This window comes from Macaca fascicularis, chromosome 1, assembly GCF_037993035.2.
Source record: "Macaca fascicularis isolate 582-1 chromosome 1, T2T-MFA8v1.1".
NCBI lineage: Eukaryota > Metazoa > Chordata > Mammalia > Primates > Cercopithecidae > Macaca > Macaca fascicularis.
The window spans coordinates 80,007,461-80,023,106 of NC_088375.1; the positions used below are offsets into that span (position 1 = coordinate 80,007,461).

At 39.6% G+C, this 15,646-nt stretch overlaps 1 long non-coding RNA gene across 2 annotated transcripts in view; it reads right to left on the reverse strand.

The window, feature by feature from the left end:
* Positions 1 to 3,591: 3,591 nt before the first annotated feature.
* The window catches only part of LOC102142134 (uncharacterized), a 285,245-nt gene continuing 273,190 nt past the window's right edge, over positions 3,592 to 15,646 (reverse strand). For both annotated transcript variants that reach the window (XR_012428751.1, XR_012428752.1), the window contains exon 5: positions 3,592 to 4,104. This is a non-coding gene — a long non-coding RNA (uncharacterized lncRNA). The remainder of the gene's footprint in view (positions 4,105 to 15,646) is intronic.

Below are 15,646 nucleotides of genomic sequence, written 5' to 3' on the forward strand. Positions count from 1 at the left end.
TACTTAACATGCATGCAGTAGGGAAGCAATACAGTAGTATGGTTAAAAGTATAGGTTTGAAGATGAGTTGGGTACCTTTCCACAGTGTGACCTCAGGAGACCCACATCTGTGAGTCTCAGTTTCCTCATGCACAAAATGGCACTAATAATATCTACCTCACAGAGCTAACAGGAAAATTAAATAATATTCTATATATTCTATGCAACATATCACTAACATATGTTAGGTATTGTTAATACAGAATCTAATACATGACAAGTATTCAATAAATAGTAGCAACTATAAATATTTTCTTAGTAGCATAATATTTTGTAAAATCTGCTGTTTTCCATTCCTTTTTCTTTTCATTTTCTTTTTCTTTTCTCTCTCTTCTTTTTTTTTTTTTTTTTTTTTTTTTTTTTTTTTTTTTTTTGAGACAGGGTCTCACTCTGTTGCTCAGGCTAGAGTGCAGTGGCATGATCTCAGCTCACTGCAGCCTCCATTTCCCAGGCTCAATTGATCCTTTCACCTCACCCTCCCAAGTTGCTGGGACTACAGGTACATACTACCATGCCCACCTAATTTTTGTATTTTTTGTAGAGAAAGGATTTCACCATCTTGCCCATGCTTCTCTCAAGCTCCTGGGCTCAAGCAATCTGCCTGCCTTGGCTTTGCAAAGTGTTGGGATTAGCCCCTTTTTCATTCTAAGTAAATCATCTGTAATAATTTATTTGGAATACCTAGTAATAAAATTTCTAAATAAATACCATTCCACTTTTAAAAACATTTAATTAGTTTCAATCGCATTAAAATACATGATTACCGGTCCATTGCTAGCCATTGATCAATTTGATCAAGTAAATAAGAATCCTGAAGTATTTCAAGAACTGTGGGATGTGCTCAGTGAAAACATAAGTTTGATTCAATTTTACATACTGATAAATAACTCAAGAGTTTCATGATAAAGTCTTTTCCCAGACTAAGAAAGACAAAAATATTATCCAGAATTTACTTTCATTTTCATCAGGTGAAAACTACTTTCACTGTGGACATTTTTATCCAACTTAGGTTCACAGAAGGAATGTTTTCAGTCGGTTACAAATATCAAAATGAATTGTCATCTGCTGGCAGGGAAATAAAGAACCAGAGACATGGGGGCTGAGAAAAATCCAGAAAGCACCACTTGCTTTTATCTGGCTAGTTCACAACATAAACTTGACCCAAGCTACCACCAAAGTTTGAAATGTTTTTCACATGGAAAAATTAGAAATAATTTTAATTACGATTTGCTTTGTAATTAAATTGATTCCTTTAGAACTTCGTGGAAAATTTTTATATTGAAAATCTCTGCCAGGTGCAGTGGCTCATGCCTGTAATCCCAGCACTTTGGGAGTCCGAGACGGGTGGATCACTTGAAGCCCGGAGTTCGAGACCAGCCTGGCCAACATGGCAAAACCCCATCTCTACTAAAAATACAAAAATTAATTGGGTATGGTGGCAGGTGCCTGTAATCCCAGCTACTTGGGAGGCTGAGGCAGGAGAATTGCTTGAACTGGGAGGCAGAGGTTGCAGTGACCTGAGATCACGCCATTGTGCTCCAGCCTGGGTGACAGAGCAAGACTTCGTCTCAAAAAAAAATAAAAATAAAAAAGAAGGAAGGAAGGAAGGAAGGAGAAAGAAAAGAAAGGAAGAAAGGAAGGAAGGAAGGAAGGAAGGAAGGAAGGAAGGAAGGAAGGAAGGAAGGAAGAAAGAAAGAAAGAAAGAAAGAAAGAAAGAAAGAAAGAAAGAAAGAAAGAAAGAAAGAAAGAAAGGAAGGAAGGAAGGAAGGAAGGAAGGAAGGAAGAAAGGAAGAAAGAAAAAAAGAAAAGAGAGGAAAATCTCTACAGATGAGTTTCCCATAGTCGCTGAGTTCCGAATTATAGCCGGACAGGACTGGAGGGAATTTAATGCCTTATGCTGTTTCCCTTTGATAAGCGCCCCTGCAGGCAGCCTGAGGGATCTCCAATTCCTAAAGCCACAGGTGTTCTCATCTATTCTAGAGGAGCTGCAGGAGCATGATGAATTAAAATGGTTTCACTTTTGCTCAAGGGAGCCACCTACTGTGTCACTTTCACATTGTCCAGATCCAACCCAGGTAAAGATAGGCCTTTTGGGGGAGCTAGGGGTATGATATTTTTAATAATTCAAAATTCTTAGAATATTAAATGTGTCCACGACTTTAAGAAAGGGGTTCTTTCTATCTGCAGTATAATTTCTAAAACAAAGATTTGACTAGATATATAAATACCAGAAGGCACTAGTAATTAAAAATCTAGCCAAGATAAAGTGTCTTTTGAACGATTTTGTAAATCAATGCACTGGGGAGAAGGAGGAGAGGAAAGCCATCCAAAATGGGCCATATCCTTCCATTTCATCAGAATCAGTTCTACTGCTGAGACCCTGATATGTAATATTTATCCTGATATTTGGAAAATGGTATGTTGCGTTTGAAGACCACCCTCCAGGCAGTCTGAAACTCCAGACTGGAGGCTCAGCTCAAACCAACCATCACAAACTATATGACTGCACAAATCAATTTCTCTCTCTTAACCTCAGTTCAAACATCTTAAATGTGGGTGCAATAGACTAAATCAGAGGCCTCAGAACTTCCTGTTTAATATGGCTAGAACACAAGTATATGAAAAGAGATAAAACTGGATTGGCCCCAGAGCACTTCTGAGGAACCCCAGGGCTCTGCGGGACTCAGTTTGCAAACCACTAGATCAAGGGATTTCACAGACATTCTCCAGCTCTAATAGTCTATGATTCAACATGGAAAATATTAAAAAAAAAAAAAAAAAAAAAAAAACCCAAGAATCGTATGTCTCCATCTATACAATATGTCCCTGAGGTTCAGCTCTATGAAAATTGGTCCAAGTTGCATCACTAGAAGAAGATGAGAAAAAGAAAATAACGAAAAAAGAAAAATTGGCTTTGCTCTAATGAACTCAAACAGGAGCTGGTTAGTATTTCTGAACCTTTGCCAGGGCTCCAGCCTCCCCTCTAAAAAAGTACACGTGGGGAACACAGAGCCCCATCAGATGAAAAGAGATGGAGTGCACAAGAGGACTTTCCAAAAGAAAGGCTCTTCTCCTTGAACTCTGCAGGATCCGTTTGCACTACTGGACATTTCTGACACTGGAGAGAAAAAAGCTTAGCAGGAACCCTTTGTCCTCATAACAGGTTTCCCCCGTTTGTTGCTTTGTGAACTAATGTAAATCAAATAAAGCAATGTACTCAAACCACAGTGGACCTGAGTGTATAAATGAGGAACAGATGGTGACTAAGTATATAGTGTCATTTCTATTTTGTGAGGGTAATGGATCACAAAACTCTATAGTCCACATGGCAGGAGTGGTCACAGCCGCCCCTCATACTCTTCTTCTAAACGTGCTCTCCAAAACTCCTTCCCTTCTCATCTCCCACTTAGTTCTGGGAAATGCAGAAAAACGTGTAATAGTTAATGATAGAAAGAGCCACTGACCTAAATACATAGTGGTCATTTATTATGCATGGCTTCTGATCAAGGGATTAGAGAGTTTTCATTGAATCTTTATTTTCAGCCACTCAAGTTCCATTTCTGTTGCTTTATTTAGTTTTGACAAAGACCGTTTCTATATTTACACTTAACATGCCTAGTTTCCCTAAACATTCAAGGATACCATTAACCCTCACTGGAGGGCTCTTTGATAATGGCAGGTATAATTTCTGTATTAGTTTTCTGTTTTTGCATAACAAATCACCCCTCCCCCCAAAAAAAGAACAACTTAGTGGCTTAAACAATAAGCATACATTATCTCGCACAGTTTCTGTAGGGTCAGGAATTTGGAAGCGGGGTAATTTTGGCTTGAAGTCTCTGATGAGATTGCAGTCAGGATGTCAGCCAGAACTCCAGTCATCTGAAGGCTCATCTGGGGTGGGAGAATCTGCTTCCAAGATGGCTCACTCACACAGTTGTTGGCAAGAAAACTAGGTTTCTCACTAGAATTGACAGGAGGCCTTCATGCCTTACCACATGGACCTCTGAATATGGCTGCTTGAGTGTCCTCACAACAGGGAAGTCAGTGTCTCCTACAGTGAATGATCTGAGAGAGAGACAGAGAGAGTGAGAGTGAGAGAGAGCGAGAAGGATGCCATATGATGTTGATGACCTAGTCTCATAAATCACACAACATCACTCCAAGTATATTCTATTTATCAGAATTAAGCCACTAAAGCTGAACCCATGCTTAAGGGTAAGGGAATTAGATTCCACGTGTTTTAGGGGAGACACACCAAAGAATTTGCAGACACATTTTAAAACCACCAAATCTTAGGATGGCCCAGAATCTGAAAATGGAAACTTTGAAAAAGTAATGCAAGGATAGCGATTCAAATGTCAAAAAGATTTTCCGCAGGTTTTTGTTGCTTGGCAGTGTGGGGGAGCCAGAGGTCACCTCCAAACCCTTTTTAACTCTTAGTGGGCTCTATGGCTTGACCTAGGAGCCAAATCGACATCAAGTAGATTAACAAGAAAAAAATCATACAAACTTTATTAATTTTACACGTACATGGGGATTTTCACAAGAGTGAAAATTGAAGTGGCCAGAGCAAGATGCTTTTATACTTTTTAGACAAAAACCAATAAACTTGGGAGGACAAAGAGGATCTGGCTAGGGGCAGTAAATTTCTTCAGGGTTCACTAGGAGATATATGAGGGGTGGAGAAGTAGTGAAAGATAAGGGCTACCTTGGTAAGTATGTTTATTATGGTACATTGCAGCCCCCAGTTCCCAATCTCTGTGATAACGTACCCTGGTACAGGGAGGGGGTCCCTTCCAGAGGAATCTCTGTGACTTGCTGTCTGCTGGAAGAGAGAGGTCAGCTTGCCCTTCCTGAAACTACAATTTCTTCAATGTTTTTAACTCAAAATAATCAATACACCAACTCAGCATATTTTGGGATAGCGCATCCTTCACTCCTTCAGCACCGGCACAACACACATCAGTATTGGCTTACAGATCATTAATTACTTGATAATAAGATTAGAATCAGAGGATCTTTAATCTAAATGTTAGAAAGAAGGAGTACTTAACATCACAGATATCTCTTAACAAATTACAGATATCTCTGTCATGATCTTGTCAAGTAATGTGGAAAATGGTTTAATTCATAGAGATTTTCAGGAACGCATCTGAAGTATACAAGAAATTGGCTTTGGAATTTCTCTGCTGTGAAGATGCAAGGAAGTCAAAGATTAAATAAACAAAGATGATGATAAACATAGATGATAATGAAAATGTTAATGCTTCTAACTCAGTTGATGATAAAGAAGATAAAGAAATTGAAGTGATTCTTAGGTGACTACAGTGATTTATTTGGAAGTACTTCCATGATTTTGCCAAATTTTACAACAACTCTTGGAAAAAAGGAGTGACAATGATTGTGCCATTTTTATTTTGTGTTGAGGATAGAAGGGAGAGAGTGAAGCTTGATATTCATATACCAAAACCAAAAGTTAATTCTTGCTGAAAGTAAAAAGTAAAAAATCAGTCAGACTACATTTACTGGCAGAGAGATAAATAACCAACTTACTTGTGTATTTTCATTTTTTTCATTTCCAATGGGTTATTTCAGCATCACACAAATATAGCAACTTCCCCATTCCCCCCAAAATGTAAAAGGTTTTCTGACAGAGTCAATAACATTTACACTTATGAAACAAACTATTTAGGTTAGTGCAAAAGTAATTGAGATTTTTGCAATTGAGGTTTTGCAATCAATGGCTTTTAAGGTGACCCCCGGATAATTCCTCTGTGTATTTAAGTTTGCAATTAAATTTAGGTTGGTGCAAAAGTAATTGCAGTTTTTGCCATTACTTTTAGTTGCAAAAACCTCAATTACTTTTACACCAACCTAATATTGTTAAGTTCCACTGATAAAGAAGCAGAGGCTTGTATAAAAACTTTCCAAATAAATATTTCTCATTCTAACAAGCGATGGGGTGTGCTTAATTAAATGAATAATCAGAAAACAGAATAAATCGTGGCTGACATCTTTAAAGGTTGCATTCTGGCATTTGTTTCTTGATGGGGCCATTCATCTATTCCTTCTTGAGCTGTCTAGCTAGAGAACTCTGTATTTCAGCAGGGAGTGACAGTTCTCCCACCTGTACCTCTTATTTGCTTCCTATTCAAATAAACAAAATGTATTTTAGATACTGGTATATATTTTGCTTGGGACAGGTTTCTACCCCTAAGTTACAAGCAGACTTAGCAACTACTAGGGAAGAAGAAGGCTGTGGTGTTTGGAGTTGCGTGGTTGTAGAAAATTTTGTGAATGGAAGAGACTCTTTTACAAAGCTTGTTGTCTAGATAGCCTTGCTCTTTCAAGTATGGTCATGGAAACGGTGAGTCATGTAGACAGAAGTCTCAGGTGGTGTCACAGACCTATGGAATCAGAATCAATGACCTATGGAATCAGAATCAATGCCTTTTAAGGTGACCCCCGGATAATTCCTCTGTGTATTTAAGTTTGGTAAGCACTGCTCTGCAGAACTCAAGCCAAAAATATTTGCATTCTGGATAAACAAGAAAGCTTTACACAGAGGCTAGTCCCATCCACTGTCTTCCTCTCATCTGGTTACACTACAAATCTCACCCTAGACTCAGACTGCAGAAGAAAATTGCTGGATGCCAAATGTTCACCTCCTTGTAGCTCATTTCCATGTGCACAGGAACTTGAGCTATCTCACCAGGCTGTCAGAACCAGCAGGTCCAGTGTTCAGGTAAGGGTTCCTAGCAGGGGTTTGCAAATAAAATCATTCACACAGACTAATCCTGGTTGGAGGGAAACGCACAAGGCCTAAGGTAAATCAAGGTACAGAAAGTGGGGGCCCAATGTACACATATGTAGCCCTGTTAGCTTTCCCGGGCTTACTCAACTTTCTTCCTCTTCATTGATTTATACATGATCAGGATGACAACTTACAAATATATGCACAAAGAACCAGTGCCTCCATACTGAACAGGAGAAAATGATAATACTGCTGTTCCAAAACTGAAATACTCCATTTGGAACTGAATCGCTTTCAGAGTCATATTCTCACACCCAAAAATAGCAAACACTCTTGACACTCAAATATTTGAAAAAAAAAAAAAAATCATAATTACTAGCTCATGAGAAAAAAATACAAATTTCGTATAGTTCTCAGTAGACTTGGAGACTCTTCCTTTCTTATACAATGTTCCATGACTGCCACAAGGCCTGTTAGATACTTGGGGTATTATCACCCTCTCCATTTTACAGGTAAGGAGAAAGGCCCTGCACTGCTCCCCTTTGTGACAAGCCTTCCATTGTGACAGCTATCAAGGGACAGAACTACAACTACATCCAGGCTCCATGATTCCAACACAACGTTGTTTTCTCCTCTACACATGGTGTGACTATAGGAAATGGTCACTTTTCACTTTGAAAGACTGCTGAAGGCCAATCATATGAGACTATGCCATTGCATAGTGATTTGGAAACTACAGTAAATATAGCCCCACCACTATATTACTGCTCAAGATACATCCATCCATTTTCTTTTTTTTAATTTTTGTGATAAGAAGACTTAAAATGAGATCTACCCACTTAACAAATTGTGTACAATATACTGTGGTTAATCATTGGTGCTATGTTACAAAGCAGATCTATAGAGCTTATTTATCTTGCTTGACTGAAACTTCATTCCTGTCAATTAGTAACTCCCATTTTCCCTGCCCCCAGCCCCTGGGAACCACTATTTTACTTTTTGATTCTATGAATTTGACTATTTTAGACACCTCTTATAAGTGGAATCATGCACTATTTGTTTTTCTGTGAGTGGCTTATTTCATTTAACATCATGTCCTGAAGGTTCATCTGTGTTGTGGCATATTACAGAATTTCCTTCTTTTTTAAGGCTGAATAATATGCCATTTTATGTATACACAACATTTTGTATTTATCCATTCATCTATCAATGGACATTTAGGATGTTTCCACATCTTAGGTATTGGGACTAGACTAGTGTTACAATGAACATGAGTGCTAATATTTTTCTAAGATCCTAACTTTAATTCCTTTGGGTAAATACCCAGAAATGGGATTGCTGGATCATAGATCATATGGTAATTCTTTTTTTTTTTTTAAGAGACAGAGTCGGCCGGGGGCGGTGGCTCAAGCCTGTAATCCCAGCACTTTGGGAGGCCGAGACGGGCGGATCACGAGGTCAGGAGATCGAGACCATCCTGGCTAACACAGTGAAACCCCCTCTCTACTAAAAAATACAAAAAACTAGCTGGGCAAGGTGGCGGGCGCCTGTAGTCCCAGCTACTCGGGAGGCTGAGGCAGGAGAATGGCGTGAACCCGGGAGGCGGAGCTTGCAGTGAGCTGAGATCTAGCCACTGCACTCCAGCCCCGGCGAGAGAGGGAGACTCCATCTCAAAAAAAAAAAAAAAAGAAAGAAAAAGAAAATAGAGACAGAGTCTTTCTGTGTTGCTCAGACTGGTCTTGACCTATTGGCCTCAAGTAATCCTTCCACTTCAGCCTTCCAAAGCGCTGAGATTACAGGTGTGAGCCACCATGCTTGGCTGTATTTTTAGTTTTAAAGGCACCTCCATGCTGTCTTCCAAAGTGGCTGCACCTGCTGAGACATTATGACTCTTGCCAGTGAAAAAAACAACAAAAAATTCAGCAAAGTGGCTGTACCATTTTGCATTTCCACCAACAGTATACAAGGTTCTAGTTTCTCCATATCTTCTTGCTTCCTATTTAAGCTGGAACTTCCTCAGGTCTTCAGGGTTAGGTTTAACTATCCTGTTTTTATTTTTTATCAGTTTTGGAAGTGTGGCTCACAGTATTCTGTGTTTCACACCAAACTCAATGGACTGAACCCCCTCTAATCCTATTTTACTTGTGATTCTTCCCAGAAGAACCTACTTTGTTGCAGAAAAAATTGAAGCTTATGTTCATGGACTTGCCAGAGCTGTCTGCAAAATGCACTAGCCAAATGGAATTATGCAAAGCTTATGGAAGAAGGCCCGATTAAATTCAAAAGGCTGGTATTGTGTTCTCAATTGTGCCAGCATGGTGCTAGGCACTGGGGATACTAAACTAAGTAAGAATACAGCTTAAACATATAATGACATAATGTAAGTAATGTAGTATAATAGACATGAAGCATATGGATATTAAGGGGGAAATGTATGGATGGTGATCCCGAAAAGTTACATTGGAGGGTAGGCAAGCAGTTGAGCTAAGCCTCGAAAAGTCAGTAGGCAAGTGTACCAGGCCAACACGGGGACGTATTCTATAATCTGTACCATGGCTGGTAAATATGGGTACACTTGGCACCATTCCCATTACTGCACCCAGGGCAGACATTACTAAATGAATGTAATGTTCAACCAATATATGGTCTCAGAATCTTTATTAATGGTGTTTCAAAGAGCACTACTAGTGCATCCTAAATGGTGTGCAAAGTCTTTGCCATCTGCCCTTGATTTAGAGCACCTTCTTCAAGTTTCCTTGTTTCGAACAAGCCAATGTAGTGACATGATTCAATAGTATTCCAAGACAGTTTCAGTGAGCCAAAGTTTGAAAGAATTTGTCTCCCTTTTTAATGTTTCCTTCCAGGTAGAGGGAACGCAACTCATGTGAAACATCTGGTCCCCTCTGCCAGTGTTATTTATTCTTCTCTGTAAAGGGGGCTAAACTCTCTGATTGTTAAATTTGCAAAGGATAACATGTATGTACATAGCTCATCTCCCAATATTTTCCTTTTGGGAAGAGGAGGTCTCAGTATCTCCATTCTGTATGTCTTTTCAGAGTAAGCGTTTGCCTTGGTGCAGCCTGCCCCACCCAGCCTGAATGCCATTCAGTGGGGCTCTTTGGTTTTTACTCAAAAGTATATCCTTGGGGGAAATGAGACAGACAAAGTTATACTTCAGAAGGTTGTGTGTAATAAAGAAATAAAAAAAATGTCAATTGGGGAAGAAGAAGGCAAAGCTTCTTTCTGAATTTGTGTCATGTACTTACAAGCCAAAAAGGGATCATTAAGTTTGTTTACTCCAAAGATTCATGGGTGGGTCTAGAGGTAAGTCTGAAAGAGCTGTGAACCTTAAGGAAGAGATGATCATTCAATCCAGAGCGTTGGTGTCTGGCAGAAGGAATGGTGATACTACACTTCAAAAGGTCAGTTAATGCCAAGGCCAAGTCTGTCCTTCTTGGCTAGAGTCATGTGGCTAACATTTTCTACTGTGGGAATGCCACAATATGTACACAATTTCCCCTGGCTTTATAAATTGGAGTAAGAGTGTGCAGATTGTTTTCATAATGGCCTCCAATATATCATGTCATGCTGTGTCCATACCTCTTTTTTCACTGTAATTTTTGTCACTCCTCCCATCAAGAGGTGAAATTAATTTTCTGAATCCTTTGAATCTGGGTTGACCTTGTGATTTGTTTTGACCAATAGAAAGGGGCAGATGTGATATTGTATGACATTTGAGTATAAGACATATGAGGCCTTGAAGCTTCCATTTTCTCCCTCTTGGAATTCCCATCACTATGTAAGGAAGCCTGAGAGAGACTACCACATGACGAAAACCATGTAGAGAGAGTCAAGCTGCCAATCAGTACCTAAGCTCCAAACATTCGAATGAGGCCATCTTAACTCCTTCAGGCCCAATTAAACTGCCAGATGATTACAGTCACACAGACAACCTCAGGTGACAGCAGAAGAAACACCCAGCTAACCCCAGCAACTCAAAGAATCAGGAGAAAGGATAAACCATTGTCTTAAGCCATTATATTTTGTGGAGTTTTGTTATAATGCAAAGGCTATCTGGTATAAGGAGTGTATTTCTCTGCAGATATAAAGACTTTTCCCAGAACCTAACCCACATTGAACATGAAAGTTCTGTATCTTTAACGTCTTAAAAGTGGCAGTCTTCCTTTTGTGTGTATGTGTTTTGTTGTTGTTTTTAAGGGCAATATCTTTTCCTTCCCTCACTGTCTTAGACTCCTTTAGTGAGAATCTACCCCAATTTTGCATCAAGAATTTTTAGGAGAAGCTACAGTTGACTAAACTAATTTCTCTCTCTCTCTCTCTCTTTTTTTTTTATTATCCTCTTAATGAAAGGCATGTCCCCTCTCTCAGATTCCTATTCCACCGTTTAAAATATATTCTCTTCCTCCCATATTGTCCAAAGTAATTGAACTGCAATGGGGGAAGACATACATTCCTTGCAAGAGAAAATTCATTTTTTTCCAGACAAATCCTTATCGTGCCAATGACATGCTTCACTTTGGCTGTTTGTAGCTGGGCACAGGGACTAAATCGCTGCTAATTAGAGATATGCAAGCCTCAAAGGGACTTGACTCAGATTCCAATTTGCAAATAGGGTTTGTGTGTTTGGATTTGGATTTAGATTGGACTAAAACTTCCCTTTGCGCATTATCTTAAAGCTCTTGTTCTTAAACCCAGTCAAAACATTGCACTCCCATTTATGCATGGGAACACACACTAAGCAGAAATGACAAACTCTTTTCAAGTCAAGGTAGGGGTTTGTGTTGATATATCCCAGTTGTGGAAAATTGGAGATTCATATTTGGAATTGTTCTGCTTTCCTAGACACTTATTAGCATCAAACTTTCGTGGCTGTTTTGCCTTTTGTCTTTCATATTTGCTGTTGTTGTTATTGTTGTGGGAGGGTAGTTTTTGTTTTTTGGACTTTTTTTGGTGAGCCACACTGAATGGAAATTCGAAAAGGTATTCACAGAATTCTTTTTTGATCTACATGATGGATAACAGCCCAACTATATTTTCACAGATTCACTGGATAACTTTGGAAATCTAATACACTAACATCAGTTGACCACTTACAGTGTGTTTGTGTTCATTTAATCCTTAAGAGAATCGTAAGAAGTGGGGCTGCTATTTATTACTCCTATTTTTCAGATAAGTTATACAGGGAGTGAGAGGTTACAAAATTAACCATGCCATGTTGCCACCCTATTCTTGGTTGCAGTCCATTAAAAAGCAAACCATGATAAGGCAAGAGAAAACTATAGGAAGTTCTTCTATCATAAATACTTAGATATTCATTGTGTTATTCTGGAATAAACTGTAAATAACTAGCACCTGCATTAAATACATCACAACTTAGACCTGGAATTCAGAATATTAGAGTTCAGATATTATCTAGTCTCCAATTCCTTTGTTTTGCATGTAATAAGATTTTAAAAACTCAAAAACATGTTACTTGTTGAAGGTCAAAGGAAGGGCTGTTGGTAAACATGGTTTAGAACCAGCTGCAGTTTTCACATTAAGGCACACGGTGCTCAGCAGCAAGTTGAAAGTAGGTCGTCCCTTGAAAAAAGTTGGCTTGATTCTCCAGGAGGTTAATTCTTGAATGGAATTGGTCTTACTGAATTCACAATTATCCAGGGCATGGCCTTCAACATTACAGACTCAGGAACTTCTATTTATTTTTCAGCTTGAGAAAGGAGATCCATCTCTAAAGGGTAGAACCACATTAACCAAATTCACATGTTGAAATAATATAAACCAGAGTGTAAATTTATTTACATCAAGTAATACCATTATTACGGCCTAACACATAGTATGACAGTTAAAATGTTGAAATATAGATCTAAATCTATAGATCTATGTAGATTAGACATAGCATGCTCAAAGGCAAGACAAGCATATCAACAGACCCAAAGCAGAAGGAAAAAGCCCAGAGATAAATGGACGTAGAAGCCACCTACAGATCTCCAGGACCAGAAACAGGAAAAGGCAGGTGAGAGTTTCTCAGCTTCACACCATTGATATTTGAGGCCAGATAATGAGTTATTATAAGAGGTTGTTCTGTGCACTGTAGCATGTTTGGCAGCATCCCTGTTCTCTACCTTCTGTATGCCAATGGCACCCTCTCTCTCTGTACCTTCTACCAGTCATGATAATCAAAGACATCTTCAGTGATTGCCAAAATATCTTCTAGCTGAGAACTACCAAGGAAATCTAAATGCATATTACAAATGGTGGGACTCCAGAGAAAGACTTACTTTGTAAAACTGAAGGCTGAGGTAGGGTGTTGATTTATGAACAGATGCAGACAAACTGCCATCGCTATCCAGGTTTGGCCAGCTGTGGTCAGACCAGGACTAAGTAACAGGAGGGACAGAAACAACCACCCTTCCAGAGTCCTGGCCAAGTCTCCCACTGGCACAAATGACTAGATCAGTGATTCCTTGCTATCCCAGTGAGCTGTCTCTATCTCCAAGTTTTGCAAGGTCACCTTTGTGCCACTTCCATCTCCTAGGGACTAATGTCCATAACCTTGATTCCTGATCCCCAGCACAGTGTTCTCTGCACTAGAACACAAAGCCTGAAGCCCACTCAGACTATGATTTTAAGGCACAAACTATGTGTTATTCATTATTGCATTGTGAGTTCATATGAGAATCTGGCACAAAATAGGTGTTGAACAAAATGTTCATTGAATGAACAAATGGACAAAAAAGATGAATGGACTAGTCTGTAGTGAGCACCTATTTTATACTGGGTTCTGTGCAAGGTTTGTTAGTGCTAGAGCTTTTCATCCTACAGAGCTGGGTTTGAATCCCAGCAAAGCCTCTTGCTAGTTGTGGGACTTGGGGAATGTCATTTAACTTCTCTGATCTTTCATTCCTTTAGGAGTAAATAGGAAAAACAATGGAGTTTTTAGCACATTGCTTACAAATGGTATGGTTTTGACTTTATTTTTCTTACCCACTAGTATAATGGCCATTAAATTCTGACAACCTGTAAAGTGAACCCTTTCAGTAGTTTCTTCATTTTACAGATGACAGAAAGAGGGTCAAGGGGTTAAGTGATTTGCTCAGGCACAAAATCCTGTTAGTGGAAGAGGCAGGATTCATACCTATTCTGACCAGCTGAGTTCTGGGGCTTTTCATGACACCATCCTCCCTCAGTTCAACTCCTGGAGGCCTTGCCAAGGTGACTAGAGATTATTCTTGATTAGTAGATGGTGTATATTACAGTTTGAGTCAGGGCATTTTTTGTTTGTTGGCTAACAGACTTCACTTTCCTTATTCTATGTCTGGGAGGATGCAGGAGACATAATCTCCTCCTTAAGCAGAGATGATGTCTCTAAGCTCTACTGCCCAACTCACACAATCCGTCCAGGCCTCCTTTAACCTCCTATAACCAGGATTAGGAATTTTGGTTTTATTAATTAAGATCATTGAAGTTATATTTTTTGTTTGTACTTCAAAACTATGCTAATAAACCTCTTTGGTTTCTTTTTCAGAGTCTCTCTATTTTTTTAGATAAAATGTTTTGATTAGTTTGTACTTCGGGGTCACAGAGTTTAGTCATTAAAGGCTTGACTGGACATAACCAGAGTTGGCTCCATCCGTCTCCTAAACTCATGACATCAGCTCCATCAGGATGTCAGGAAGCTGGGTGGTTTTCACTGTAGTGGTAGATTCCAGGACCACCAAAATGAATTTGAATGCCTGGTAAGAGGCGGGATTGAGTAATTGTGGGATCTTGACTCAGCACTCAAACTTCCAACACTGTAAATGAGAAAATGTCACTTTACCAAATTAAAAAAGTAGCCTGATAATGTTTAAATCAAATGCAACTTACCTATGATACTGGCAAGCTTTTTCAACAGTAGAAGACAGACTAATGACACAGATCCCCTTTGAGGGGAAAGGGCAGGAGTTCCAACTCAAAATCCACAACAATAACAAACACTTATGGAAAAAGTCACACCCACAAAGAAGCCCATGATGCTGTCATAGGTTCCCATGTCAGGGACAATGATTGAATGGAGACCTCAGCTCTCCTCTGCTTTCTGGTAGTTTACTTAGCACAGCATTTCTTCTCTGAGAACAGCTATTTCTTCTTTTTTCTTTCTTTTTTTTCTTTTTCTTTTGAGACAGTATCTCGCTCTGTTGCTCAGGCTGGAGTGCAGTGGTGCGATCTTGGCTCACTGCAACCTCCACCTCCCAGGTTCAAGCGAGTCTCGTGCCTCAGCCTCCGGAGTAGTTGGAACTACAGGTGTGGGCCACCACTCCTGGCTAATTTTTGTATTTTTAGTAGAGACCTGGTTTCACCATGTTGGCCAGGCTCATCTCAAATGCCTGACCTCAGGTGATCTGCCCACCTCAGCCTCTTAAAGTGCTGGGATTACAGGCATGAGCCACCGCGCCCTGCCAGAACAGCTATATCTTCTGATTCCAAGTAAACATATAAACCAAAGACTCTCCTGCTTTCCCTTCCTGGGAAAAAGTTTCTTTTGAACTCCTCTAAGTGTGAATGTCTGTTGTGTTGTTTTCTAAGAGTTGCTGTCCTTCTCCCCGCCTGTCTCGGAAGATCAGCAGTGAGGCTGCCCACTATTCACAGTGGCAAACATATGGAATCATCTTAAGAGTCCATCAATGGATGAAATGTGCCAACCGAGAAAAATGTCGAGACAAGTCTCAATCATTTTGGGAGGTTTATTTGCCAAAGTTAAGGATGTGTGCCTGGGAGGCAAAGTTAAGGACTTGCACCTGTGCCTTTCTCTGAAGATGATTTTGAGGGCTCCAAATTTAAAGGGGAAAGAGC